The following is a 26,279-nucleotide window of genomic DNA, read 5'->3' on the forward strand; positions in this document are numbered from 1 at the left end:
CCAAAATTCTACATTTGACTTGCTGGATGGATTTGGATGAAATTCTCAAAGCAAGTACGTTTGTCAAGGGCCCACTGAACTGCAAATTTGGGAATACATTATAATATTGAACAAATTATTAAGAAAACAACCTCACAGTTTGAGTTTTCAGCCCATTCATTTCCATAGAGAAAAAGTGTCATTTTTGAACAGCCGTGGCATGAAAAACCGATTGGCGGATTTGGACCAAATGAGAAATAACTTGTCACAAAGCGTTGACTTAAAGTTCTTAACTTGTTTGGGGTAAATCCATCCAGTAATTTTAAAAATATTCAAGAGATCAGGGCATCCCCAGTTGCTTAAAACCCTTATATCGGCCTTGGTGCTTTTTACAGCAGAGAGGTTGAACAAGGTAAATAACTTTTGACTTGCTGGATTGATTTCAATGAAATTTTCTAAACTAAGAGCTTGTCAAGGCCTGCCCAGCAAACTGGACATTCTGGGAACAATAAGTCAAAAATGAAAAGGTTTTCAGCCTACTCCCATTTGTATTCCCATAGCGAAAGAAAAGTGCAGTTTTTGAACAGCCATAGCGTGAAAACCGCTTGGCAGATTTGGACAAAATAAGAAACAATTTAGGCACAAAGCATTGTCTTAATTTCATTAACTGATTTTGGGGTAAATCCATCCAGTGGTTTTTAAAATAATTTGTCAGACAACGGGTTGCCCTTTGCTCCTTAAAACCTTTATATCAGTCTTGTTACCTTGCAGCAGAGAGGCAGAGGCTAATAACATGTCCATGAGGATCTGAAGTTATTCCGTCCAGTAGTTGTTCAAATGTATCAGACTGTACACTCTTATGAGTAAGGACAGATAAACAATGAAGTGTACAACATAAGCACTAAACGAAAGAGGCTATGAAAAACGACTACAGTGCAGAGGTTTAATATACAGCGATCATTGTGTATTAATAAGCCTCACACAGGCAGTCAAAATCTGAGTAATATGGATGTTGGAGAATATAGTGACCAGGAAAGATGGAGAAGACCATCTATGGCAAACCAAGATTATGTTGGCCATAAATATATTAGGTTACCAGAATGAACACACACCTTCTCCAGTAACAAATCAGGGAGACAATTTACTTTACTTTTTCACATGTTACAAAATCTAGCAATTGTGCATAATCCATAAGGCTTGCTTGGATGTATTCCACCTAACTTAAACATAAATAATCTCATATGGGACATTGGCACGTCACACTATTCAAAATCGGTTCACAATGGTGATGTCATCAGCGTCACAACATGATGACGTTGCAACGGTATCCCGGCATGTCAGTATAACTGGCAGCCATTTTGCGGCTGCCTCAAGTTGCTCGTTTCACACTCAGGAGTAGCAGCAAGCCCTTAACAAGGATTCCTTTGACTTTCATGAAAAGTCAAGTAAGTACAAATGAAATGAGGGCAGCATTCCTTAGCATTTTGATCTAGATATTATAACTGAAGACTAAAATCCAGCATACTTATTTTTAGACCAATTTACCCTTCCTAAGGAATAATAAGGGGCTGATTATCTCTTATATGAACCACTGGATCTCCACCAGACGACCTCATATTGAGGTGAGTGGATTACTCCGATTTTATTTTTGAAATAATCATACAATTCACAAATAAAATGTGTCAACAGCAACAGTGGAATATGACAATACCTCTAAGACTTCTGCTTTCTTATGGAAGGGGAACATATTTTAGCAGATTATTTAGAAATCACATCACTCACTGCCAGTAGAAGCAGAGAACCAACTCGAAGGGAGACGAGTCAACATTAGGGTTGAGTTCAATTGTAAAGTCAGAAACTATATGGAATACAGCCACTTAGCAGGTTGTCTGTCTCCATAAGCCAAGACCTGGACAAGATTTTTAAGGCAGGACCTTCAATCTATAAGGGATAAAGGTGAAATGGCTGAGGATCATTATCTTTTGCTTTTTCGCATACATCCATTACCATTCCATGATCATTATTTCTTTGATTTACAATAGGAATAACAGCAGTTCTATCAAGTGACTGGAAAGTCAACATTCTGTACATATAAATACTCGGGAAATCATGAGGTACTGGTCACTGAATTATTCACATTGTATAGTGACTAGATTATGTTAATGTGTGAGTGATTTGATAAGTAAGGTGAAAATAATACCTACTCACGATTCTTTCTGGATTATTTCTAGACACATTTATTGAAAACTACCCCTGATGAAGAGAGAATCTCTGGATGTGTGTTGTGCCTTTCTGACTTTATTAAATGTATGATTAAAAGTCTCTTTTGTATAAACAAACATTTGTGAATGAATGCATATATATATATTTTTTTTCTACTTGAAAATTGTCTATTTGTTGAGCACACGTTATATGGGATACATTACTCACCGTAATCGTATTTCTGATGCTTGTATCTGCTTAGATTCACATGCTGTGCATAGGCCGACATCTAGTGGAAGCTGCGGAGTATTACAGTTTGTTTTTCGAAAGTCGAAAATGGGGCGTCGACACAGGCGTGCCAGTAATACTATCCCTAGTGTGACGTCCACTGTACCCAAGATCCCTCACGCGTGTAGGATCCTCAGATTGTATTTTTTCTGACATGAGGAAGCATGAGGAGTAGCGTGAGTACAGATAATCCAAGCAGATAGACAGAAAGGTAAGACTACAAGCAATCATGCGCCTTCTCTCGGAGGGGAGGAAGGGTGGGTCGCATGTGAATCTAAGCAGATACAAGCATCAGAAATACGATTACGGTGAGTAATGTATCCCTTCTGAGGCTTGTGGAATCTGCTTAGATCACATGCTGTGCATAGATTAGCGAGCAGTACCAGAAGAAGGAGGAGGGATGTGAGAAGGGTCATGAGCAAACAGGTGTCTTAGAACCGCTTGTCCCACTTGTGTATCTGTCTTGGAATGAGTGTCAATGCAGTAATGCTGAGTAAAAGTGTGAATAAAGCTCCAAGTAGCCGCTTTGCAAATGGTGTCGAGGGGAACATTTGCAATGAAAGCCAGAGTGGCACCAATGCCTCTAGTAGAGTGGGCCCTTGGCGTAAAAGGCAGAGTCTTTTCAGAAAGAGAGTAACACAGCTGTATACAGTTGATAATCCACTTCGAGATAGCGCCCTTAGAGACGCGATCCCCCTCTCTGCCTGTAGCTACGGAGACAAACAGTTGATCTGTTTTCCTTAGCGGTCTGGTTTTATTTACATAGTATAGGACCGCCCTACGCACATCTAGGGTGTGTAGTTTCACCTCAGCCGAGCTTTGCGGGTTTTGGAAGAAAGCCGGAAGCTCGATGGACTGGTTTACATGGAACTTGGATATGAATTTAGGTGAGAACCTAGGGTGTGTGCGTAAAACCAGTTTGTCCTTGTGGATAGTAAAGAAAGGATCCTGCACTGACAGAGCCTGAATTTCACTGACCCTTCTTATGGAGGTAATGGCTACTAAGAAGGCCGTTTTATAAGTCAGGTGTTTGAGACTACTTTCATGCATGGGTTCGAATGGGGGTCCCATGAGCTTAGCTAGCACCACGTTGAGGTCCCATCCTGGCGGTGGGTTCGAAATAGGAGGGTGAAGTCTCTTTACTCCTTCCATGAAGGCTTTAACCACTGGTACTTTCCACCACGAGACCTTGTTATGGGATGTGGTGTAAGCCGAGAGGGCTGCCAGGTGTACTTTCAGCGAGTTAAAAACCAACCCTGCATCCAGCAGGTGGAGCATGTATGTTACAACGTTGGAAGGAGTGCAATCAACCGGGTTGATTTGTTTATTCTGGCACCAGATAACGAATCTTTTCCACTTATCAAAGTAACAGTGCCTTGTATTTGGTTTCCTGGACTCCTTTAGAATGTCCATACACCTCTGTGGTAATTTGAGATGTCCAAACTCTATGACTTCAGGAGCCATGCTGCTAGGTTCATAGAGTTGGGTTTCTGATGCACTGTTTGACCCTGTTGCTGGGACAGTAGGTTGTACCAGGCTGGGAGTCTGATGGGTTCGCACACCGCTATCCTGCGTAGGTGTGGAAACCATGGTTGTCTCGCCCACATGGGAGCAACTAGGATGAGCGTCATCGATTCCTTGTTCATCTTGTACACCACCTTCCTGATGAGAGGAGTTGGTGGAAAAGCGTACGCAAACATCCCTGACCAGTTCATCCACAGGGCATTCCCTTGGGAGTCTGGCTGGGGGAACCTGGATGCAAATCCTGGGCATTGTTTGTTTTCGCTTGTGGCGAATAGGTCTATAGTGGGGAAACCCCACTGAGAGAAGAGATATTCTACTACGTCTCTGTGAAGGACCCATTCGTGTTCTTCTGGGAGGGAGTCTCTGCTTAGAGTATCCGCTAGGGAATTGAGCTCCCCTGGAACATGTTGCGATGACAGGAAGATGTTCCGTCTGAGTGCCCATATCCATATTTTCTGGGCAAGCTTGGACAGATTTGGCGAACGAGTCCCCCCTTGCTTGTTCAGATAGAACATGGCTGTCGTGCTGTCCGTCCTGACCTGCACCGACAAGTTCAGTAGATGGGGCTCGAACGCCTTTAGCGCTCGGAATACTGCCAGAAGCTCTAGCAGATTGATGTGGTTCTTGGCTACTGAGTGAGACCAGAGACCCTGAGCTGTGTGGTGGAGATGGTGAGCTCCCCACCCAGTCAGGCATGCATCTGTAGTCACCACGGCTTGTACTTCGGGATCGTAAAAGGGTTTCCCCTTTGCGAGATTTTCTCTTGTCCACCAGTGTAGGCTCTGTACGAGTGTTGGCGAAACGACCACTAGATCGTCCCAATGACCACTTGCCTGAGACCACTGTTTCGCCAACCATTCCTGCATGGGACGCATGCGCAGACGCGCGTGGGGGACCAGGTAAATGCATGACGCCATCATGCCCAGTAACCGCATAGCTTTGCGTACTGTTATCTGTTGACCTGACTGATAATACGGAATTTGCAGAAGTATATTCCGAATTCTCTCTTCCGAAGGGGAGGTCAATCCTTTCTGAGTATCTAGGATAGCTCCTAGAAACTGTTTTGAGGTGCTTGGCACCAGACTTGACTTTTTCTCGTTGATGGAGAAGCCTAATTCGTGGAGGAGGTCGATAGTCCTCTGAATGTTTGACCTGCAAATTCCTGGGGTTTCCCCCGTTATGAGCCAGTCGTCCAGATAAGGGTACACCGGGATTGCTTCCCTGCGTAGGTGTGCAGCCGCCACCGCCAGTACCTTGGTGAATACCCTTGGTGCTGAAGCTATCCCGAAGGGCAGTACCTTGAATTGGTAGTGGCGGCTGTCCACCTTGAAGCGCAAGTACTTCCTGTGCGCTGGGAGCATGGAAATATGAAAATAAGCATCTTTCATATCCAAGGTTGCCATGTAATCCCCCTTTTTTAGGAGGGGGATTACCTCTTGTAGCGTGGTCATACGGAATTTTTGGGGCTTGACATACTTGTTGGCAGGCCGTAAGTCCAATACTGGGCGCATTGTCAAATCTTTCTTTGGCACAAGGAAGTAAGTTGAATAGATACCCTTGTTTACCTGGTGTCCTGGGACAAGTTCTATCGCGTCCTTTTCTAGCAGAATGGCGATCTCCTCGAGAAGGATCCTTTGATGCTCTAGGGAGTGCACTCTTTGTCGTGGAGGATGGTTCCGGGGACGCTGCAGTAGTTCTATACAATATCCTGCGGATACTGTTGACAGCACCCATCTGTCTGAGGTGATCCCTTCCCAAGCCTGGGTGAAGGTGGAAATGCGTCCCCCTACTGGGGTTGCGTGGCAAGGGACCCTGAACTGAGCGTCACTGTTTTGGTGGAGGCGTGCCACCTCCCTTGTTGGGGCTGCCTCTGCCTCTTCCACGACCTCTCTTGTTACCCCTGCCGTAACTCTGGGTAGACTGCTGGTTGTTATTCCATTGTGTACCCTGTCCCTGGGCATAGTTGCCTCTTTGTGAATTTTGGCCGCGTGGGCGACGAAAATTACTGTTCCCCCTCTGGTTAGGGGGTTTGTTGGTAAGCTGGCCAAGGGATTTGAGAGTCTCATATTCATCTTTGGCATTTTTAAGTGCGTCTTCGACCGCTTTCCCAAACAATAGGTCGGGTTCCACTGGCTTGTCTATTAAAGAAGCCTGGGTTTCTGTCTTGAATCCCGACTGCCGTAACCACGCATGTCTCTTGATAACAGTACCTTCTGCTATCAATCTCCCTGCGTTGTCAGTGGCGTCGAAAGTTGCTTTTAAAATGCAACCAGACACGGCTCTCCCCTCTGCCGAGATCCGAGCCAGCTGGCCCTTTAACGGTTCTGGAGCAGAGGCAATGAGCGCCGCGACTTCTTCCCATTGATGGCAATTGTAACTAGCCAACAGGGTGGTGGAATTCGCAATCCTTGCTTGGTAGGCGGACGTTGAGGCTACCCTTCCTGCCAAACCCGTAAAGTTTTTTGCTCTCCTTGTCGGGAGGAGCTTCTGATGAAGATAAGGGCGTGCCAGCCCTTTTTCTAGTGTTGGTAACCACTAGGGAATCTGGTTTAAGATGTCCCCTTATATACAGAGGGTCAGACTGGGCTGCCCGGAAAATCTTTTCAATTCTGGGGTTGACAGCTCTGGTGAGGTTCGGATTCACCAGGGAAGGATCTATTCTTCGTTGGATGGATTTGAGGATAGGGATGGTCTGAGCGACCGGTCTTCTCTCTCCTACAAACTCCTCCGCGAAGTCCCTTTCCTCCTGTACACCGTGGGTGTCGATGTGGAAGTGTTCCGCTGCTCGAGCGAGAACCTCGTTAAGGAGGGGCTGGTTATCAACTGGAGAGTCAGTAACTGGGGCTTCGCTTTGTACTGGGGAATCTACTCTGTAAATTTCCTGCTCATCTTCTCCCTCCTCCAGGTCCTCATCCTCTGCATAGTAATCTGTCCCGGTTTGTTCTTCCATAATGTCAAACTCCTGGTCCTCTTCAGGGAAAACTTGTCCCTGGTAACTGGGGAGTGGAGTAGAGTATGGAGTGGAGTGGAGTAAGGCTGAACCTCGAAGGGTTCAGGTCTTTCGAACCGGGGCTTTTTACTTAGCGGGATAGGATCGGAGGAGCCTGAGGGTGTGGCCCCTTGAGGGTTATATGAAAGAAAGTGTTCTGGGTTCTTATCATAAAAATCAGCCAAGGAAGACATCCTAGACATAACCCTGTCTATGTCTTCACTGGACCATTCCCTGGAACAGGGTATTACTTTAGCAGGTGATGATTTATGGGACTTTTCAAGGGTACACTTGTGTTTGCTTGTCTGCCTAGGGTGAGAGGATGGCTTTACAGGGGTGGAAGGCTGTGCTTTCTGCTGTTTCCCCCCCTCCCCGTGCGTGGAAAAATGTTTTCCCTGTCCCTTGGAGGCCCCAGAGACTTTCGACGCCTGGCGCCGAGGGTCTGGAGAGGTATCTGTGTGCTTCGGGCGTGGGGCCTCACTGGTGTTAACCGCGGTCTCGGTATCTTGGAGCGCGGCCTGGGGGTGGAAGTCGTCTTCGTCTCCCGACGATCGAACTTCCGTTAATGTGTGTAGCGAGGCACTCTTGGCAAGAGTGGATGATTGCCTTGCGTTGTGAGGCGATCTCGATCGAGAGCGCCCAGAGGACACCGAGTCGGACCGTTCTTTTTGTGCCTCTTTCCGGGAAGTCGACGTCGTCGAGGTCCGGTTGGTCTTAGTGTGTTTAGTGTGTGTTAGGTGTGTAGCGCTTGCGTCGCCGGGGGTCTTCCCCATAGCCGCCCTGCCGGACGACCTTCCGAGGTCGGGGACCTGCGCTCGTCGGCTGTCTTTCGACGCCGTAATGCCCTCGCCGTCCGAAAGTACGGCGTCGCTGCCATCGCTGAAGGCGCCCTCCGCTGCCATGGCCTCCTGCCTGGCGTGGTGGGCCCAACGCTTTGTCGAACGGTCCTTAAGTGTCTTAGGTTTAAACCTACTACACGCTCTGCAGTTCGCTTCGGGGTGATCCCTCGGCAAGCAGAGATTGCACGTGGCGTGCCTGTCGACCCAAGGGTATTTGCGATTGCACTTGGGGCAGAATTGAAAAGGGGTACCCTCCATACGCACCTTAAGGCAGCGGGCTGCTAAGTGTAGGAATATATAAAATGTAACTTTATATCAAGAGTGAAGAGTATGTACCACCCCCCACTCTCCCTACTTGTAAGGGCCGAGGCCAGCGGCGTACTAGGCCCGGGCCGAGGCCAGCGGCCTTCCGAGGCCCAGATCCGTCGTGCAGCAGTCGACGGTCGATGACTTCTCCAGCCGTCGTCGAGGTTGAGGGTCGACGTTGGGGTGGGGAAGGGAATGAATAAGAATTATAATTATAATAACAGCAAAAGTATGGCTAAGGCCAGGGAACTCCGCAAGATGCTTCCGACCAGTATGGCGGAAAAAAACAATCTGAGGATCCTACACGCGTGAGGGATCTTGGGTACAGTGGACGTCACACTAGGGATAGTATTACTGGCACGCCTGTGTCGACGCCCCATTTTCGACTTTCGAAAAACAAACTGTAATACTCCGCAGCTTCCACTAGATGTCGGCCTATGCACAGCATGTGATCTAAGCAGATTCCACAAGCCTCAGAAATGATGTTTACAATCTTCTATTTGTTTGGCGTTTGGCCTAAGAAAGTGTGCAGGGGACGGGGGTTCCCCCATCTTGGGAGCTCACACATTTCAATGCTCAGGCTTTGAACCCTTATGTAACTAGAGGAGCATGATGGTTAGCATGTCCAAGTTCTTCATATGGTTCGATATTATCGGGCACTTGTATTTGTACACGGGAATAAATACAATAGGGGATGTTTGGACATTGAGATCACCAGGCAATTGCTTATTGAAAGCTATGCTAGGAATGTTCTTTTCTACTGATACCTAGAAACACACCAGTGAAGATTTTATATTCTGGTTTATCACTGGACAACGTTTCTTAACTGTGTCTGACAGCCACAGTCTGTAAAGCACATCACGTTTTATTGATAGACTTTGGGTAGATCCAAACATTGTTATACTTCTACACAGACCATCTTTCGTGCGCACACTTTGTGCTATTAGTACTGCGCTTACTTGGGAGGATGGAGGGCTTAGTTGGCTCTCTGTCAATGCAGGATGAACAAATGTCTCAGCTAGCCCTTCATTCGCGGAGCATTCTTAACAGCTAAGAGTCCCTAAATTTAATCTAATCACACTCTCGGCTCACTGCTCAGCCTTCGTATGTCAAGGTGCAAGAGCGATTGTTGACCATTTACTCTGTATTGAGTGAGAAACATGAATTAATGGTCTTAATTATGCATCCTGTGGCGCACGCCACCGGCATAGCTCACTCTCATGAGCGTGCAATATTGATCCTTGGTGAATGATGGGTGTGGGCAGGGCTCGCACTCAACCGCTAAACCCAATCAATATGGAAACTAAATACGTGTAGAAGCTTAAGTATGTAGTTGATGAGTACATGCGAATGTGGTTTTAAAAAATATTTTTTGCACTCTAAACAATTCTCAACAGTTTCAATACATGAATGTGCACATTTTGTGAGGTTTTACATGCTCTCTGCAACCACACTGAAGTCGAACCCAAGATTACAGGCAGTGCATGAATTTGTTTATTAAGTAATTGGTTGTTTTCACACATCGTGGAATTTGTATTGTCACCATGCATGCTAATTACAGCATTAATTATAATGCACGTAGTACATTAAATAGGCCGTCAACTGAACACTGTTCATTTCGCAGCAGGAACAACTGCAAATATCATTATCTTTGAACATTGCAATTATAGCAAGTGATAAAAAACAGTTGTTAGAGAATTCAATATAGATCATGATCCGTGTGCAAGTGCGTCTTCAAATCTACCACTTAATATTATGCGTAACTTCCAATAATGTGCATTGGACAGGAATAATTCCATGTTAACATTGCTTTTTTAACAGGCTGTGCACAGCAGATTTAGAAAAAGGTCATTTTCCAACAGTAAATTGCTCCCTGGTTAAGTCAAAATTGCATTACGATTATTGATCAACGCCCTCAGTCGCCATCTGTAAATAGACCGTTCTGGTGAATGTTTCTTGTGAAGTCCTTATTTAAATTAGCAACGTGCCTGCGTACAGCCTCTTTCCGTATCACAGGTGGTGGTGTGCATCAACCTGTGACATTACACATGCACTCTACATCTGATATGGCATTTATAACGCACCTATACACGTGTTTCAAGGCACGACGAGGCAAGGGATAGGGAACAGAGGGAAGACAGACAACGATCTTACTAGGCCAGGTGACATTGAGATCGCGCAGGGGAGGGGGGAGGGGGTAGTGCAGTACATGGGATCAACAGTAAAATAAATAAAACAAATAAATAAAACGTGCGGCCAGCTGGTGGCAAGTGCACGGGTAAGTGAAGGCATCTAGAATCAAGTGCTGGCAGGGGACAGTAGGGATACAGAAACAGCGCCCAAGCGCAAGGGTTGCCAGTGCAGGTGTGCAAATGGCGGGGAGGGGTCCTGGGCCCGAGATCAGAGGGTAGCCAGGTGACCAGTGCAGTTTCAGTTTCGGCCTGGAGTCCAGCAGGGGAGAGGAAGAGAGAAAGCAGAAGCAAAGATGAAGGTCTTTAGGTGCTTCCGGAACCAGAGATGGTTTTCCTCAAGTTTCATAGAGGCCTGGAGGCTGTTCCAGAGGGAGGCCCCAGTCGAAGAAAGATCTACCACCAACTCGTTGCTTGGAGAAGCGACTGACCCTGAGGGAGTTTGAGGCAGATGAGCGAAGAGCTCGAGAAGAAATATATTTACGAGGAGCGAGTTGAAGGTATTGAGGCCCCAGGTCTCAGAAGGCCTTGTGGACAATGCACAGCCACTGGGAGCCAATGCAGAGATTTCAATGCTGGAGCGATACGATCCCTGGGCTGAGGCCAAGGACTAGTCTTGAGTCCTGCTTTGGATGAGTTGCAGAGGGCGGAGAGTAGAGGCAGGAAGATTTAAAAAGAGGCTGTTGCAGTAGTCCAGCCTGGAGAGAACCAGAGCTCTGGGAACAGTGAACTTCTGGGGGAAGGAGAGGAAAGGAAGAATACCTCTGAGGAGTTGCAGTTGGTAGTGTGACTTCTTAGAGACGTCAGAGATGTGAGGAGAGAAGGAGAGGGCGGAGTCGAAGATGCCCCCGAGGTTTTTAGCCTCACAGGTGGGAGCAGGAAGAGGGTCAAGAGAGGTCGGCCAGAGAGTGACAGGGAAGGAGGGAGCAGAATGTTACAAGCAATTGCTTCAAACATGAAGATTGCATGGGATGATGAACTCTAACAATCTCTTAGAATACATAGTGCAAAGCACTATGTGCTTATCTAGATCTTCCGCTGTGGGACTGATCTTGTTTATTGTGTAGTTAGAACTTTCTTTGGCAATGTCATCGTAATGCATTGTCCCTTGCAGATTAAAAGGTCATTACATTCGTCCTACACTGCCTAAGAAGACTGGTGTCCAGTCTTTGGTTTGGGGCCTTGACCTATGACTGTGCAACGCATCCATGAAGCAATGCCAAAGCATTGCCACAGTCCATTACTAGGTTGGCATGCCCAGCTGTGCATGTGTCCAGCCTTTGGGAGAATGGCCCACGCACAGAAAAAGAGAACATTCTAAAACTAAAATAACTCATGAACATGCAGAAAAGGTGCAAAATAAATCCACCCAACTCAAGAGATATGGAAAAACCAGCTCAAGGGATATGCTCAGGTGGTGTATACAGCATTTGGTATGGGAGAATAAGTCCAATTTATGCTTTGGACTGCACCGCAAGCCCTGCAGTGGGAGCATAGATACTATCAGCCACTTTCAATCAATAAAACGATAAATAACGGGCAGTAAACATGGTAAACAGTCTCGGGAGGACAGCTCAGGGGCAACGTGCGCACCTTGGAAGAAAGACGACACGGAGCAACACAGGTTAGATCCCCTGAACTGCGATTAGAAACTTCTGGGTATTAAGCACGTTATAAATAACCTATAATATCATATCATACTCCCAACAAAACGAAGCCTGTGCCCTGTTCCATCCACATAGCTCTACGGATATATTTGTATTTAAAATGTTTAATTTGCATCAATTACTAGGTATAAGGAAGAATCAGTTACGAAAAGGCATTTGCTTATATTTAACATATACATTTCTGCAATCTTAAAAAAGAGTTTTACTCCCACTTTTACAAAATATATGGTGCATAGTACGCCCACTTTCAAATCTTATCTGGAGCGCTGGGGAATGATGAGGGAGCGTGGATGCAAATGGAAATCTACATTAGGCTGGATCTTGGAAAGCCTGGCTTCCATTCCACAGTCTTCAGAAGAACCGATGCTTGTGAAAAAGCCCATCCAGCTAGAGTGCTCGCCCTGGTTACATGAAGATGCTGTGCAACAGGGGTTCGATCCCCAGTCAGCTGCTTAGAAGTGGGAGGAGAACAGCATTAATCGCCAACAAATACAATCCCTTTGTGCTCTTCCAAGTAGACAGATTTTCCTTTTTCCCCAGCATTAGAAAATGTTTCACAAACCAATGTGAGTGTGTTAACACAAAACCTTACATGATCATTATATAAAACCTCTCAGCGTGGCTTGTCATGTTTTTTATTTTTCCATCAGGGTAATCTAGCACACATCTAGCATACATCTGAGAACAGCATTTTGTCCCTAATGCTTTTACGATAATCGTCGTGAAAAACCTTGCACGAAGCGGTCTACCATTTTGCCACTAGTTGTTTCCTTTCCATTGAATGGGGTTGGGAGCATCCAAATATTTTATTTTGCTAGTTATTTTTGTTTTGTTTGGTTTTATCCATTGCGTTTCATGTACTCCGATATTGGGTGGCAGTACAATAAGCACTGGCATATCCTGCTTTTTCACTACATGCTGTAAAACACAGAGACAATCTACTATACCGTAGCCTTAGTGATGAACCCCCAATTCACCGCCATGTTCAAAAGCGGTGTTCAGCTCACGCTTCGCCCCCTCATCTCCCCTAGCCATTCGAACCTAATAGCACGTGGGTCCAATGCTACGAAGTGCAAGGGGCAAATGCTTTGTAAGCACTCTGCAAGAGGTTAACATCTCCATATAGGTGGTGCAACCTCATCCCACGGCCACCCAAACTTCAAAGGTATTCTAATAAAAGTTCTGGAAGAAATGAAGAAAGGTATCCCAAATCCTAGAGAGAGCACATTTCAATAAAGATGACAGTTATAGGGACACCATATGTCCTTCTAACTCTCATTTATGTTCAGTTTGCTTGTACCGTGTTAGCCAAGGGCAGAATGAAGAGTTGATCCAAAATAAAGCAACTCAATACCTTAATTAGGCTAATAAAGTCATTTATTTGCAAGCTTTCATGGACTTGACCTCTCCCTCAGGCACAGGCCAAACCATAGATTGCAATTTCCAAGGTCTTAATGGCACACTGTATTAGGTGGGGCTAAAGAGAAGGGAAGAACAGGAAAGAAAGGCAAACAGCCCAGTGCCAGGTAAGCAATAGCGTGTCCATCATGGTAGGTGAAGCCCATTGCAGCTCAGTATATGTCAGGCCAGTCCCTTTCCAGTATCAGTGGTGGCACAATCAACCACACATCAGGCTTTTGCCTGTAGAAGGCCTGTAGGTGGGAGGCACAACCATTCATGTTTCAGGCCAATGACTTGTGGAGTCCAGTGTGCTATGTGGGAAATACCGTTTCAGGATTGCATTTCATAACAAGCACAAGGGAAGGTCGGGGTCTGACAGGAGACAGGGGCCCTCACAGGCATTTGGGGAGCTTGTAAGGTTGGAGCTTTTGTGACCTGATAGGGCTGGGCAGGAAGGAGTCTGGCAAAGAGCCATTAAATTAGAGAGGGTGGTGTGGTTGGTGCAGTGGCCGTCAGATGCCAGCGAATGGCTTTTGTTGAGGAGTATCAGGAGAGTGACATTTGGCAGGGATTGTTTTGGGGACCATTCGGATGGCACCAAGATTGACCCAATCTTTTACTCATTTACGGCCATGTAGGTCCCACAGGCACCTTGCCACATCGTCAGTTCTTTGGCGCCAATAAGGTCCACTTGGGCCTAACCTTTGAGTCAGGTCTACTCCCAAAAAGGAAGAAAGGCAGGTTAAGCCTTTATTTCCTGAAGCACCAGTTCTAATGAGAGTAACAGACCTGTAGCGTCACAATGATTGGCTGCAGCTGATAAATCATACTTGAAAGGGAAGATGCAGAAAGAATAGCCAATCATGATCTGAAAGAACTGTGAAATTAAGGAATAACCAATACAAAATGTAATTAAATCAAACTAATAATGTCAGTGACACTGCTTGACTCTCTGCGGTATGCATCGCAGACTAGAGAGAGAACGAGTGTATGTTGGAGAACATGAATAACAGAAGACGGCATCGAAGGTGAAGATGCTCATCTGAAAAACACCCTGAACTGTCCAATGACTTGCATTTTATTCTGTTTAGTACATTTTTATTAGAATTATAGCAATAATACAACTTAACAATGCAGAAAAGAGAAACAAAAATAAATCACCAAGGTATAATGTAAACCAGTTCTAGATTGTCATGCACAACAAACCAGTCTCGCCACGATGCACCTCTTTGATTGACACCCCAGCACACACTGTTACTTTCCCCGGGTTGCCGTCCACCTCCCGAGACATTTCCTCACTTAGGGTGCGAGGGAGTCGCCGTCACCAGCGAGTGCGGGTCGTGCGTAGAGGCTGGCCCGGTTTGTTGCCTCGTTTCCATTGGCAACTCCCATGGAGACTGCGCTCGGGATGGAACACCCGATCGCGGTTACTTCCTGGTTCCGCGACGAATTCCCGATCACGTGTCCAGAGTACCGCTCACGTGATCGGGAGTCGACGCACATAAAAGCCGGGAAGTTCGAGTTTCTCACCGCTTCACAGCTGTTTCACGACTCTGTTCGGCGCTTGCAGATATCACGTTACTTGGTTACTTCGGATTTGGACTTTGGCTTATGAATCACGGACTGGCCTGCTTACTCCTCGATCTTGTCGCTCGGAACTGCACGGATCTCGGTACTCTGGACACTTTGCTTTGCTTAACGGATTGTTTACGGATCGCCCCTTTTTGACTCTACGATCTTCGGCCATTGGCTCTACGTGTTTTGGTTTCAAGTGCCTTTCAAGTCACGGCAGGGCCACAGGTACAGCCGGTACCTACCATCTGGGACACGGCTGTCCGGATCTACGGCACTCCCTCGCAGCAGACCCAAGTTACCCCAGTATCATCCCTGCTGGGTTTAGGTAAGAGATTATTGCACACTTCTTCATACCAAAGTACTGTGTTTGCCTGTGCTAATCTTAACTTCCTTTTAACAGCCTCTGGGGTCCTTGGCATCATCAGATCTGGTGAACCATCAAACCACCTGTGGCCTCAAAGCTCGCACAGGGAGTTTATTTACTCTTCCCTGTGGGTGATTTGTGGACAGAGGCCCATTACTCTTCACTACGCGGCAAGTCACGACATAGATAAACTATTGATACATACTTAAGCATCAATAAATAAAGGAGAAGATATTCAGATAGTAAGATCTGCAATGAAAATACAATTGATATGTTGAGACAGGCAAGGGGGACAGAGAGTACAAACATGAGAACAGAAGGAAGGGGGGATATCGAAGAATGAATAATATATCATATACAATGCTGTAAGAATATAATAATAATGCCATTAAGTCAAAAATACAAGTGGATTTAAAATACAAGTGGATTTAAAAGGAAGTCGAGTGTTCATAAGTGAGCTCGGGTGCTGTGTGAGGAAGCATTAAAACAGTCTAAATAGTGAGTAAAAAAAAGACCATTTGGCATTACACATGGGAATAGAGTTTCGATAATTAGCCATAGATCGTTCCAATCTTTGTATATGGCAAATGTTGTTCCACCAACCTCTAACCGAAAGGGAGCGCAAGTTTTTCCAGTTGGTAGTAATGAGATTTAGAGCAATAACAATAAATAGATCATAAAGTTTGGCTAAGGTATGTGAATCACTAGATTCGACAGCCAAACTACCCAAAAGGATATTTAAAAAAGATAATGGGACATCAACCAAACAAAATATGTTAAAGGTATTTCCACACATTTTGCTAAAATTTAAAAACAAACGGTCATTTAAAAAAACATGCTCATATGAAGCAGGAGTGTAACCACATGACCAGCCTTTATCAGTAACATTTTTAGATTTGAATAGCTTCAAGGGAGTAATAAACGCCTTGTGAATGAAGAAATAGAAATGCTATGTTATGTTATGTTGGCTGACACCAAGATGCATTTGATTAGGAGAATACTAGTGTCATATATCGCCCCTGGAAAGTATGGAGCAGATGGGCACTATGGAAGAAGGACTAGATTCCAAGTCACTGCAAGGTGCGGTCTAGTCTTTCTGTTGTACTACCTACAAGTACTAGAAAATGGAGAACACCTGTGCGTTGCAACTTTCATGCTGCCTACGTGAGTACACCTTGCTTGTGCTCTGCCTCCAGTTGTTTCTCTGTGTTTCCTGTGCCTTCCTTCCCTGTTCGTCTGCCCGTGTCTTTCCGTTACCGCTGTTCGCGGTTCCCTCCTCCCGTTTATTCCGCCTTCCTGTTTGTTTTCCGCTTCCGCTGTTATCCGCGCTCTGCGCTGCCTTCTAATATTCCCACCTGCTTCAGCGTCTCATCTGCCATCGGATGCTTTCTGCTGGGAACACTTCGTTGTCCAAGTTTTTTGGAGTACTGTACTGTTTGTGCTGTTCAGCACTGGACCGTTACTTCCTACTCACAAAGAACACTTACCAGTGCATGCTGGTTATTGAAGTACGGATACACGCCAACAACTTCCTGCCAACTACAGCTACACAATCTTCCAGGGTTTTTCGGCAAGGCTTTTCCCTGGTTTGGGGTGGGCTCCCCGGAGTCCCCGCTGCCGGGCTAATTGCCTATAGGCAAAGTGGCCTCCGGGGGAGCTCGCTCCTATTTCGTCAAACAGAAGAATAAGATCGTCAAGACAAAGACAGCCTGGAGGGAAAAGCCGGAAAGCTCATCAGAAGAATCCGTAAAGACCCACACAGAATCATCAGGTGAGGAGTGGGCTAGTGGGAAGGAAAGTGTGAGTGACAAACCTACAGATTCTGAGAACTAGAGACCAGAGTCATTTTCCCATGCCAGGTGAACAGGCCAAACAACTGACATTGAAGTGAGAGCTTGATAAAAATTTAGAGGCTTTAATGTCTGAAACCATAGTTAGCTGCAATAGTCTATAGACATCAGGTGAAAGGATAATATTTGAGAAGTGGTGGAGAGCGTCAAGACATGAATTGACCAGCTAAAGTCCCCATTAGAAATGTAGAATTGACGTTTCAATTGCTGGAAAGTAGGAATAGACGAGCCATTGACAATCTGTTGAATGAATCTAATGCCTTTTATGTGCCAAGATTTTCAACATAAGGTCATAGTCTTAATAACAATGTTTTTATTGTGCCAAAGCAGTGGGCAGAGGTGCTTTTTAGGAGTTTTGGTATGAGGGAAAAGAAAGATCTTTAGGGCGGAAATGGAGGCTTTAATGAGATCAGAAAGAGGCTTAGAGAAGTCACTAAATAAGTAAATTAGGTCAACTAGTTCATATGGGTGGACTAGATGTTCCCCCAAAATAAACCAAGAGAGTGAGTCTAAAGTGTCGGAAGGGGCAGACCAGCAGCAGGATTGTTTAAGAAGGAAAGCAGAGTGGTATAGCTTTAAGTCCGGAAACCCAACCCCACCTTTGTCATACGGAACTTTCAATTTGGCAATGGCAATTCTTTTGCATTTACCATTACCCCAGAGGAAATTGAGTAAGATAGAATAGATGGATTTGAAGAACGAGAGAGAAAGTGAAACAGGTAGGAATTGCAAGTAATATAGGACAATAGGGGAGAGCATCATTTTGATTGAGTCAAGCCAACCCCACCAAGAAAGATGAAGGGGGGACCACTTTGAGGTTAAGTCTTTAAGGTTTTCCAACAGTATTTGCATGTTAAGTTTAATAGTGGAATGTATTGTGGGGTAAAACGAATACCAAGATATTTGATAGAGTCATCACACCTTTTGAAACCAAAGCAATCTAAATCATGGTTGAAACAATTCGAGTTAAGGGGTAGGAGCTCAGATTTATCTTTATTGCGCTTGTAACTGGATACTAGGCTGAATTGATAGAGAGTACTGCTGTTTTAATATGTGAAATACCCCCCGTAATTCCAGGAATCTGTCAGATCTAATGAGTTCTAATAAGGGTTCCAAAGAGAGGATGTACAGAATAGAGGAAAGAGAGCACCCTTGTCGTGTTCCTCTTAGTAAAGGAAAAACGGATGTGGATTGGCCGTTAATATTAATTGATGATTTGGGACAAGAGTAGAGAAGTTTGACTAGGGAAATAAACTTGTCACCGCAACCGTGCAATCAAAGGGATTAAAACAAAGTCCCAATTATCCCGGTTGAAGGCTTTTTCTGCATCAAGTGCAATAGCCACATAACCTTGTCTTTCTGCCTTTAGAAACCATGTAAAGGGCATCAACTAACAGTCTTGCATTAGAGGAAATATTGTGTCCTTTCACATATCAAACCTGGTCAGGTTTAATCATTGCAGGGAGCGAGGATTCAATTCTATTGGCAAGGATTTTAGAGAAAATATGACTTTCTACGTTAATAAGAGATATTGGCCAATAGTTACTAGGGAACGTTGGATCTTTGTCTTGTTTGGGGAATAATAAGAGCAGAGCTTCGGAAAAAGAGCCAGAAGAGGATTTTTGAGATATAAAGTAGGAAAATAACGATTTGAGTTTAGTTATAAGGGAATGAACCAGACTATCATAGAATTTGGCAAAGAGGCGTCCGGTCTGGGTGGTTTTCCACCGCCCAATGCCCTAATGGCTTGTGAAATCTCCGGAAGTGTGATATCATTATCTGAATGGCAAAGGTCAGTTTGAGGATAGGATGATCTTTCAACAGTGTTAAGAAAAGACAATCTTCTCAGACGGGACAAAGGTGTCTGGGGTATGTAAATCTGCATACAATTTGTTTGAACAATTTAAGATCTCCTTTGGATGATTGTGTAAAGTGCCCAATGCATCTTTAATGTGTGATATGTATAACCTTTCTCTTATACTTATACTTTCTCTTATACTACTCCCTATTATATGTTTGGTATATCTTGGTGTTATATTTAAGTATTGTCCCGGCGGCCAAATCAGTAAGCTCATTGTTAATTTGGAAAGGTAAGGCCATGACCAATCGGAGGTTAGCAGTGTTGGAGTTTTGGTGGTAATGTTGTTCAGCGGATGTTAACTGGGAATATAGATCATCAAGATAATTTTTACTCCTCTTCTTTTTTTCTCCCCGAATAAGCCATAATGTAGTCTAGTGCAGCCTGAAACGTATCCCAATTGTTCACAATGGAGGTATCACTATCGTGGTTCTCAGCATAGAATTGTTGCAGGAGTAATTGAACAGATTGAATAAATTATTGGTTGTGTAATAAGTAATTATTGAATTTCCATCGGGAAGAAGGTTTGCTAATATCTTCAAAATTAATGGATGTGCCGATAGGGGCATGATCGGAGATGATAATGTTGGAGATCGTAGAATCAATAATGCTACCTGTGAGAGTTTCAGAGGAGAAGATGAAGTCTAGGTGGGAGAGTGTGTTATGCGGAGATGAGTGAAATGTGTAGTCAAGTTGCGTAGGATGGGAGAGCCTCCAGGAGTTGATTAGACCAGTTTCAGACATACATTTTACAAAGGACTTATGAGATTTGGTAACTTTAAAGACACAGCTTGATTTCCGATCCAGAAATGGGTCAAGGACCTGATTAACATCTCCATACATAATAAGATTAGTTTAGTTATTTTTGAGGATCACCTTTTTAACAGAGATCCAAAAACTGGGATCGGGTAGGGTGGGCCCATAGATGTTCAAAATAGAAACATGCACAGTCAATCATGAGTTTAACCCACACCCAAAGCCCTTCAGAGTCAGCATCCTTGTCCAAAATTCTAAAAGGTCTTTTTTGCTTAGTAGTATAGCAAATCCGTTCTTCTTGGAAACCGCAGGACTTGTAATAACTTCTTTGACCCAAAGGGATTCGAGTTTCATAGCTTCCTTGCTGGATAAATGAGTTTTCTGTAAGCATGGCACAGAAGGTTTGAGTTTATTAAAATGAGATAGAATTTTACACCTTTTAATAGGATTGTTGCAACCCTTGCTGTTCCAAGTGACACACTTAAATATGTATGCGATTGGGCGAATTTGAAGACATAACAGAGATGCATAGTGGGCAGAAAACATTGGTGTACTTGGAGGCGAGATGCTTCATTAGAACAACAAAATTATATATCGTTAGACAACAATTATGATCCCACATACCAAGAAAAGGACACAAGGAAAAAACATGAGGAATCAGGGAGAGGGGAGGGAAGTCTGATCAAGAACTGCTTATGCCGAGGTAGAGAATGTGGAAAAGGCATCAAAAAAAGAAGAGAAAAAGACCTCAGCATATGTAATTGCAGGGTATAAAAAGATCAGACTGGGAAGTAGAAAAACAGGAAGAAAAATGTGGCAGGGGTAGGCAACACCTGCAGTGCCATCAAAAGGAAAAAGATGGCACTCAGCGAGAGAGGGACACCACAACAGTGCCCGTCCCACCAAGGTTATGAACCGATAATAATAACGGTATTAAGTGAAGTTCAACAAACGGGTAAGATGAAGAAAACCCTCATATTCCAGAGGAGGTAGAGGGATTCGCTGGGGAGGATGTATCCATGCCTTCAGTCTTGATGGAACGTATAAAAGCCTTTAAGTTAGCCGGTTCATCAAACATGGCAGAGCGACCTTCACGTGTGACTTTGAAGGAGCAAAGGTGATATAATCCACAACAGATATTGAGCTGTTTCAGAGCAGGGCGAAGGGAATACAAATTATTTTCTGCATAGAGCAGTACTCCTCGCTACATCCCATGAGATATATAGTTTGTTACCATGCCAGGTAAGAGATTATTTTTTCCTTGGAAGTAGATATAATAAGATGGAGTTCAGTGTATTCAAGTAAGTAGTATATGAAAGTTCAGGGAGGAGGGCGAGAGGCAACAGAGACTTAGTTGTCCAATACAGTGGGCTCGCTGTATGTTAAATGGAGGATCCATGGATAAATGTAGAATAGCTGGGTGTAGTGGAGGGTCAGCCCCTAGCGGCCCCTCAAGCAGTAGCTTACTTTACGTATGTTTGCGGATATGGGGGAATTGGAATATTGGGGTATTCAGCGGGGGAGGGGGAGTTCACACTTTGGAGGAGTTGGGAGGGGATGCACCACTGATGAGCTGGGGTTGTCAGTAGGGGAAGCCACTGTTACAGGCGGAATGGTAGACATGGATGAAGGGAGGCGGCCCGAACGTAAATTGCCAAACGGGGCGTCATATATATCACGAACGACCCACCCATCTAAGTGGGAACAGATTAAACTGACCCGTTATGACGTCACTCAATTTCCTAATTTGGAACATGAGGGCTCAACTGCCGGAAGATTTTACAAAACATGAGGCAACACCAGGTGGTAATCGCCCTCTTGCAGGAGACCCATTTGACAGCTGAGTCAGAGTCCAAATTCGGCAAAAGCTGGGGATACCATAAGTATTTCTCCTCATACTCCTCATATGCAAGAGAGGTGTGCATTCTAATGCATTCTAATACATAGCTCAGTAGGATTCAGACTAACCAAAACTCTGAAAGACCGGGAGGGCAGAGCACTAGTGGTTCAAGGGATCATCCAAGGGAAATTACACACCCCGATTAGTTACTATGGCCCTAATCAAGATACAGAGACCCTGGAGTGGATCGAGAGACAACTAGGGGACATTCCGGAAGGGGAAATAATATGGGTAGGAGACTTCAATGCGGTACTAGATCCTGCTCGAGACTGCACTGGAGGAAGTCTGCGCCACAACACCAGAGGATCCAGTAAACTCTAAGGCATGCTTTTAGTATGGGGGGAGTCGAAGACATGCGGAGGTAGAGAAACCCGCAGGTATGGCAATTCACACACCACTCTGCCCCTTATAATGCACCTCATAATTCAGCATCGATATTAGACTTCTTCTTAATGTCCCAAATATTCTAGGCCAAATCTTTGGTGTAGATATTATAGCTCACTGGTTGTTGGACCACGCTCCCGTCCTGTTGACCATTAATCTAGCCAGCTGTGGGAGTGCCCTGGAGGTTTAAGAGTGATGGGCTCATGGACACAGTCTTTAGTGAGGGGCTGACAGCGGCCATAGACTCGTACTACGAAATCACTCAGGGGTCATTGGATTCAGTGGGACACTATGGGAGGGGTTCAAGTGCGTGATCTGTGGGGCGTGCAGAGCAAGAGAAGGGATCATACGGCAAATCAGGAGAGAGCTAGATGATAAGGAGGTAACCATTCGCGACCTGCAGAAGGCCGCTCCTGCCCCTACTTGCACCCAACAGGCAGTACTAATGCGGAACCTTCAGGATTTTCACGTCCTAGCGCAGAAAAATACCTATGGAACAGAATGGCACCCCGGCAGTACGGGGAAGGTCAGGCCCCGGGGCGATACCTCGCCAGGTCTACCAGGATGGAGGGCCACGAGTGCAGAATAACAGCAATAGCTGACGAGAAAGGGGAGAACCAGTTTCAGGATATGAAAATAATTCAAGAGTTTCAGAGGTTTTATACAGGCCTACACTCTGCCCAGTCACACACCACCCAATTAGACAGACTCATACTTGAACCAGGTGTTGCTATACTGGTGCACGGATGAGCAACGGGAGTGGTTAAACCAGCCGTTCACACTGACAGAGGTTATAGGAGCGATCAAAGCTCTACCATCCGGGAAATCCCCTTACCCCGACGGGTTCACGGCCGAATTTTATAAACACTACGCTGATAAACTGGCCCCCTACCTGTTGCTATTATATCAACAAGCCATGGAAACAGGGCATCTACCAGATTCCCTCAGGGAAGCAGTGGTGGTGGTCCTGATGAAGCCATGGAAGCCAAGCAATGACTGTTCATCCTACTGCCCAATCTCACTTATTAACCTTGACAACAATATTTTGGCCGAGATTTTGGCAACCAGGTTGTCATCACTAATGTCAGCAATGATCAGAGCGGATCACGCAAGCTTCATCTCGGGGCGGTCAATGTTGTATGGGCTGAGGAGGATGTTTGATCACATAGCGGCACTACCGAAGGACGGACCTGTGGTGGCAGCCCTCCTCGACGCTACCAAAGCGTTTGACTTGGTTGAGTGGCCGTTCATGTTCACAGTTTTACAATGCCTAGGCCTGGGTGAAGTGTTCATCTCCCTAATAACCTTACTATATATAGACCCGGTGACAAAGGTAAGAATAAATAGTCTGGTGACCGGGCTGATAACACTCGAACGGGGCACGTGCCAGGGCTGCCCACTATCCCTGCTACTGTTTGCTCTGGCGATAGAACCACTGGCCGAGAGGGTCAGGGACCTGCATCTTCACAGAGGGGTTCAACTGCACACCCATAAAGTGGTAATGTTGCTTTACGCGGACGACATGGTGTTGTTCCTAAGGGACCCCGTCACCAACCTTGAGCCAATCATGCTAGAAGTTCAACATTATGGTGGCCTGTCAGGACTTAAAGTAAATGCCAGTAAGTCAACCATATTTCCCTTAACAGATGGGGTACAACAGTTGCAGGATAACTGGGAGGTCCAATGGGACCTATAACAAACCAGTTACCTAGGGATCACCATAGCTAGGGACGGGGAAAGGGTATACCGCAGCAACTACATAAAAACGATAGAAATCACTAAATCGGCTATGCTTCTATAGAACACCCTTCCACTCAATCTCTATGGCAGGATATCGGCGGTCAAGATGACCATACTCCCAAGATTTCTATACATATTCCAATACACACCCACGCCGGTTCCTAAGAGATATTTACGAGAACTGAAATCGGCGGTGACCCATTGCATCTGGGCTGGTAAACACGCAAGAATATCCTGGGACAAACTCACGCACCTGTGCAGGAAGGGGGCCTAACACTACCAGAATTTCAATTATACTACCACGTGGCACAGACTGGGTTTCTTCTATACTGGTATGGGGTACACAATGATAGGAGACATGTAGAAATTAAAAGAGCACTAGTAGCACCGGCGATGCTACGATCACTAATTCTTACTGCCCGCAATCGATCACACAAGATTACACACATTGTAGATCTGACATGCAGAGCATGGACCTTCCTAGAACGTAAGCCCATAGGGGACATACTTTACTCACCCGAACTCCCAGTCATACACATCCCGTGAGTCCCCCTGTTCAGCAAGACAGGATTTGTATCCTTAATGAAAAGATTAGTGGTGATGAAACTTGGACAACTATTTCCTAATGGAACATTTGGAATGATGGAACTACAGAAGGAAAGGGGGGTCCTGTCAGCACTAGACATATTCCTATACTATAGACTGCGAGTAACTCTGCAGCAACTATTCCCATCCTTTCTGTATCAATCCCAAATCACAAGCACACTAAACGGTGCGGTACAGGGTGCCTTGGGGCATAGTGTATCATCTGCACTGTATGCTAGAGCACCCGTCCCAACCCTGATAGGCCCGATATTTGAAGATTGTTGCATATGCTCCTATTCTCCCAGTCCTCGTTGTGTTTCTGGAGATCTTTGATGGATTTTTCCAGATGCACAACCCTGGGAGAAACATCTTCCACTAGACCCACCCATTTCTCCACCTCCTCCATTCTATTTTCGAAGTCCTTCCACCTGTCATCCAATTGTTGGAGTTTTTGATTCATAGTTTCAATGAAGGGTTTAAGTGCTCTGATTTCTAGTAGAATGGCCTCTATGGCAGGTCTGAATCACTGAGCGGTGGTGGTGAGTCGCTCTTGGGTCTTTTCAAATTAGTAGAAGAAAGATTGGAGTCCTTAGTGGCAGGCAAGGTTTTTGGGTTGTTCTTATTAGAAGCCATTGTTGCCATAGGTACAAAATGAGTAATGATAGAGATAAAGGCCACTAACCTTGAGGTTCAGTAGATTTGGAGACATGCAGAAGGTACACAGAGGAGCTTTGACAATTACTGATATATAGATTGGTGACAAGGATAGCTCCCAGAAACTAGGTCAACATTATGAGCGTTATTCAGACACAGCAACTTTGTAGTGATTCCCTGTGTTACTGCTTATGATCTCTTTCTTTTTTACTGTTGTCTGCTTTCTTTCCTTGACTCTGTTAAAAACCATAATTCAATCCGGTTTGTAGAAGAAGGTTATATAATATGTTGCAGATAGTTCAGGCAAGCCAGCCAGCCGTAACAGAGGGTATTGAGAGTTACATAAAGATGCCCTTCTCTTTTCTCTTCATATATGGTTGTGAGACACAATATTCTACAGCAGCAAGTGGCAAGTTGAGGGAAAAGCCGTTAGAGAACACCAAGATTCAGCAGTATTGAAAGTATGCAGCCCAATATAGAAGAAGCGGCTGTTGTAACACTTAGTCATGTTGCTTTATATTTGCAATCTAGAATAATATTACATACACCATAAAAGTGGCAAGTCATTAAGAAAAAGTAATTCACACGCCGCAGAGAAAATAGTCGGATAACTCATATTTGCATTATGATTGATTGCACCTCTTTCCTTACTTGATATATTAAGAAGTCGCGTGGTGCTCCGCAACGCTCAGTGAGTAAAATATCCTTGCTGTGAAAACCACTGACCGAAGCCGCCGCTACCGCATAAAATGATATCATCATATGAAAATAGTAGCAATGGTTGTATAGTTCTCAAATGATATCCTGTGGTGGCGTTGTATTGAAGGAAGAGCGGGAAAGGCCCAAGCTGGCACATCACGGTAGCAGGAACGCCGAATGTCACCTCACGTGGGGTGGCTGTGGCGAGGCGTCGCAAGTGTTCTGGTGGTGCCGTTCTATGCGACGAGCACCGGAAGCGTAGAACGAAGCCAGGGCCCTTCGCACCAGTTCGCGGAATGTTATAACAATATCCCAGTGAGAAAAAGGTAGGAGAAATATATAAAAGGAACACATCAAAAGCCATTTTTATGCGCAGGTGAGATGGAGCTACAGTCTTAAGCAGCCATCTCCCTTGGAGTCAGACTATGCCCCACCACACACCCCCCGACGTGCATTTTAAAGTGAAAACCAAGTGACTGTACTCAGGGTTGTCATAGGGTTTGGTGAGGCCCACGGAAAAAAATTTGGTG

General features: G+C 45.1%; 1 protein-coding gene across 1 annotated transcript in view; it reads right to left on the minus strand.

Annotated features, from left to right (window-relative positions):
* FGD3 (FYVE, RhoGEF and PH domain containing 3) overlaps positions 1 to 26,279 on the minus strand; it is a 924,278-nt gene that overhangs the window by 670,733 nt on the left and 227,266 nt on the right. The window lies entirely within an intron of this gene.

Source organism: Ambystoma mexicanum, chromosome 2p, assembly GCF_040938575.1.
Source record: "Ambystoma mexicanum isolate Mex_15411 chromosome 2p, UKY_AmexF1_1, whole genome shotgun sequence".
Classification (NCBI taxonomy): Eukaryota; Metazoa; Chordata; class Amphibia; order Caudata; family Ambystomatidae; genus Ambystoma; species Ambystoma mexicanum.